The sequence below is a fragment of the Chrysemys picta genome, unplaced genomic scaffold (assembly GCF_011386835.1).
Source record: "Chrysemys picta bellii isolate R12L10 unplaced genomic scaffold, ASM1138683v2 scaf3503, whole genome shotgun sequence".
NCBI classification, from domain to species: domain Eukaryota; kingdom Metazoa; phylum Chordata; order Testudines; family Emydidae; genus Chrysemys; species Chrysemys picta.
In genome coordinates, this window is record NW_027056204.1 from 1,017 (window position 1) to 6,000 (window position 4,984).

A 4,984-nucleotide genomic window follows, 5' to 3' on the forward strand; every position below is an offset into this window, starting at 1 on the left:
AGGCTAATCAGCATGACAGGAGGCCAGGGTGGGTCCCGTCCTCCGTGTGAGTTGGAATTGCCTGGGTCAGACTGAGTGGGGCCGAGCTAAGGAGAAAGCAGGGGCCCAACCTGAGCTGGAGAGCAGAACCGTGCCAGATCCAGAGGGGCCAGAGGCGCAGCCACAGAGCCAGAGACGCAGCCCAGGGAGAGCAGATCCTGTGCTGGGAGCAGAGCTGCAGCCACAGAGCCAGGTGTGGTGAGCAACTGGGACCAGCCAAAGGGGGACCTCGGGCAAAGGGCCCAGCACAGAAAGACACCCCTAGCCAAGGGTCCTTGTAGGCCAGACCGGGCGGGGGACCTTAACCTGACGGGGGGCTGACGCTGGGAAGAAGGGTCCCATCACTCAAAGCACGGAGGTGTGTGGCCACCACCATTGCAAGTGTCCAACCTGCAGCATACCTGCAGCACAGCCAGGGCCTGAGAAGGAAATCTGGGACCTACAAGGAACAGACTGCGAAGTGCCCTGATGTCCAGAGACACTGTTTGTGATGTTCCCTGCCACAGAGCAGGGTGATGTGTTTTCCTTTAACCTTTCCCATTTTTCCTTGTTCTTTTCTTTAGATTAATTGTTAATTAAACAACTTGTATTTGCTTTAAATTGTATGGAATAATCAGTGGGTCAGGGAGGTGCCCAGTGCAGAGAGGGTACCCCGGAGTGGGGACACCCTAGCCCCTGTCCTAGGTGACCACAGCAGGGTTGGGGGTTGAGCCCCCAGGAATCCTGGGCACAGCAATCCTGGGCCCAGCCTTGTTGGGGTTACGAGGACTCTGCCAGACAGGAGAGTGGAAGGGGAGCCCTCAAGGGCAGGGAGGCCTCTGGGTAAAGGGAGTGAGAGCGAGGACTCAGATCCTTTCGCTAGCCCACTTCACCGGGGTAGTGCAGAAGCCAGGAAAGTTCCCCACAATAGCGGGACCATTCCCCCACTAACAATTGCACAACTTTAAACGAGCGTGTTCTGTAATTGATCAGCAACATAACAATGAAACACCGTTAACAGGGATGACTTTAAGTGAGGAGTACTGTACTGTTTAGCTGAAGAGGCTGGCACGTGTTGCCTTATTGATTTTTCCTTGGAGGACATCCTTGATAGAACTGAATGCACACCAATGTGCGTTCTTTCTTCGCGAGAGTTCAGCTTCCTGATCGTGGCGCATGTTAATTCCTTGGCCCAAATAGACATATTGCTCAACTTCTATTTGTTCTCCCTTCATTGTTATTTGGGCTTTTTGCAATGTATCAGATCGTATACATTTTGTTTTGGAGCGGTTAATTTTCAGTCCGACTTGGCTGCTTTTTGTGTTGAGTTCTCGCAGCATTTTCTGTAGTTTGATAGTATTTTTGGTAATCAACACAAAATAGCCCATGAATCCAAGATGGTAAAAGTGCTCTCTGTTGATGTTGATTCCACCCTTCCAATTCATCTGCCTCATTACTATTTTGAGGCAGGCTGTGAAGAGTTTCGGTGAAACCATGTCGCCTTGTTTCACACTGTTCTTAACTGGGATGGGGAGTATCAAATAAGGTTGTATCAGTTGTGCCGTCAATTTGCTTCCTTTAATAGTTTGATATCGTTTGTGTCGATGCCCTGCTCTGCAAGAGAATTCAACACTGTATTGATCTCTATGCTGTCCAACGCTTTTTCATAGTCGACAAAGGCAATACATAAAAGGAATATAGTGAAAATATGGTCCATGTGCTGAAATTCCTCCAAAAACCTGCCTGTTCTCTGGGCTGTTGCTCGTCCAGACTCTGTGAGAGTCGGTTTGTTATTATTTTGGTGAACAGCTTGTAGACATGTGAGAGCAGGCATATTGGACAAAAGTTCTTTAGATCTTCACGATCCCTTCTTGCACAGCAGAATGGTGTTGGACTCCTTCCAGTTAGATGGTATCTTCTGCCTTTCCAAGTAACGGCTAAACCTCTGAGCAAGGGTTTCCCAGAGGTCTTGGCCTCCAGCTCTTATCATTTCGACTTCTCAGTCCATCTTTACCTGAGGCTATTAATAGAATGTACTGTAAATATAACAAAGTTTAATGGACAAAGGATGACATACAAGTGGATGATTAAGTCCACAGTAGAATGTCTACAAGCCTAGCTGCATTTCAGTAAAAATGGGAATTCCACCTTGTTCATCATAATGCACTTGAGTTTGGGATAAATCATTCCAAATAAACTCTACATTAAAAAAAAAAATGTATTCATCACTTCAAAAGGCCTTAGTGGGCTCAATCTAGCAGCCCACCGCAGTGCAGTGGAACATATAAAGGGTCACATCAGCCGAATCAATTAAAATCAATAATTATCCAACTGAGTAGAAATGATTAGCACTGCTTTGGGAAAAGTCATGTTTCCCTATCCAGGCCATGTATTAGAAAAATCAGATCGGCTATGACACTCATATTAACACTGTAAGACTGTAACTTGCATAATATATATAGATGATTTCATTTTTTCTTTGAATCTTCTACTTTTTACAGTCTCTCTTCTTCAGTTGTTACTGATCTGAGTTGGAAGAAAAAAATCGATCTTTCAAGAGCTTTATTAACTAAGCAAACAGTACAATTTTGATCTAAGCTAAACTGGTGTTAATGGTTCATTTGTTCAGTTATCATGAAGGTACTAGTATGGCCAGCATAATTCAGGTTGAGCTTTAGACTCAAATAAGGATTCAACGTCTTTTATGTATGGAAAACACAGCATTATCCTGCCTGCTCAAACTTACAGTACTTTCCTTTTGAGCACAGAATGAATTTTCTGAGAATTACAAGAAAATAAATTAATTAGTTAAATTAATTGAAAACTGGGACCCTTAAGAAATTTAGCATTTGTATCACTCTCTTCTATGTCCCAAATGATCTTAACACAAACTCTTCAAATGTTTTATATAGTTAAAATTAATTGAAAACTTGTGTGTAGGCTATATTGCAAGAAATTAGGTTGCAATTAAGCTATTTTAAGGATTTTTTAATCTAATTGTTATATAGACTACACACAGGGTCAGTTCAACCGGTCAGGTAACTTTTAATTGGGACCATTGTGACATCAGATGCAATTTCACCAATCCCACCCCCCTTTCTCTCAAGTTATTTTTCATGCAATAGTTCTATGGGGTGTAATGACTCTGGATGAAGGAGACTGGACATGAGTGAAGTGCTCATTGTTAGATTAGTTGGCCCAATTTCACAGCTCTTTGAAGGTTCCATGCTGGCACACTAGCTTGGGTATCAATGCCTGAAAGGCTCCCGATGACACTGCTGCCTTATCTCTATTGTGCACCCAGGCAGCCCCTGCAGGGAAACTGAGGCGCATAGGAGGAGTCTTTAAATTTCACAGATATTGAGACTTGCAGACTGTGCTTTACCCACCCCCTTTTCACATAGCATGAATCTCAATAATACCGCTCTCTAAAGCAACAAGTCAATTGCAAATTAAGAGACAGATTCACCGCTATACTTTATCGGCTTTGTGTTGTTCTAGTGATGCCAATTAGCATTAAGTTTAAATGGCCAATGCGTCCTGGCTGCTTTAGGCTGTTCTGGTATGCCAGCAAATCTGACCTTGAAAGTTAAAATTAAAATAAAATGATTAAAGATTGACACTGCATATCTTCTAATAATTAGAAATATCGTAGTACCATTTTCTTTTGATTCCTTGTTTGGTGATCATGTGTGAAATTTTTGGTAATAAAAAATTAACGAAACTCATACAAAATGTACATTAAGATGAAGTTATGGTTGTGAGTATATATCAGTAATGTAAGGGTAAAAGAGATTATAGGGGTTTTATAATTTTTCCCAACCCATCTTGACTTTGTAGTGACGACATGAGGGAGACGAGTTTGGAAAAAAGTCTTTAAAAAAATCAGTTTTAGCTGAACTGAGGTCACAAAAACGAAAACATTTATTGTCCTACGGTTATTGCATGGTGTCACTACAGGGAAGAGTTAAGATTGTGTTAACTGTGTATTTTCAGTTCTTAACCTATTTGTACTACTTTTTAAATGTAGCTTTAATGTTGAATTTCCTGCATTTGTGGTGCTTAGTTTTGGGAAAATTTAAAGCATTCCTGTAATGTGTTTTAGTGCTATGGACTCTCTACCTTAACTCCCTCTAAACTTAATTTTTTTGTATGATAAAATTTTCAAAGGCTCCCAAATTGCTTAGGAGCTTAAGTCTCTGGAAACAAACGGGACATGATCTCCTGAGTAGTTTAGGTGATTTTGAACATTTTACCCTCAGTTCTTAATTTCTAATCTATCTATAATCAGGTGTGTGGTACATAAAACAAGAAGAATTCCTAGAGTAAATTCCTGGTAAGGTGGTTGTATAAATTAAGGCAACTTTCTGAGCCAGGGCTGATAAATCATCAGTGAAAGCACACTTGTCCTTAGCACTCCATTTTGATTTATGAAAGTCTCCATACAAATGCTGTCATTGGCACTCCAGTATTGTTCTGTGTACAGTAATCTGAGTATTACAACAGTGATATTAAACAATTGTATATTCTGTTGCAGAGAATGCATTGGTTGGATTTTTCCTTTTTGTGCAAGGCTCGCAGTACAATTCATGCTAATATAGTCTAGTTTGCTGTCTTTCTATGTTTGTCTCCTGAAGTGTCTGGAAATGGAAAAAAAAATCAATGTGACTTGATAGTAATATGCTAAAAACATGTTTTAAAGGTGCTGGTATCACTATGCTGTATGCCAGTGTAGCTGATGGAAGGGTCTAGTTGATAAGTGCGGTTCAGCTCATCCTTCAGGTCTTGAAATAGTCTTCTCATTTTTACTTAGTAATGAACGAAAAAGCACAAAACTGAGATTTGTTTGGCTGCTGCTCCCTTGTAGGATTATTACCAAGGATGAATGTTTTGAGTTAGATTCTAGTACTTTGGATTTTCAAAGTTCACTAGGCTGCTCTACTCTGACTTCTTTGCAACCCATTCG

The 4,984-nt window shown here is 41.3% G+C and overlaps 1 pseudogene; it reads right to left on the bottom strand.

Annotated features, from left to right (window-relative positions):
• Positions 1-209: 209 nt before the first annotated feature.
• On the bottom strand, positions 210-2,226 carry LOC135980468 (uncharacterized; annotated as a pseudogene).
• Positions 2,227-4,984: the final 2,758 nt, after the last annotated feature.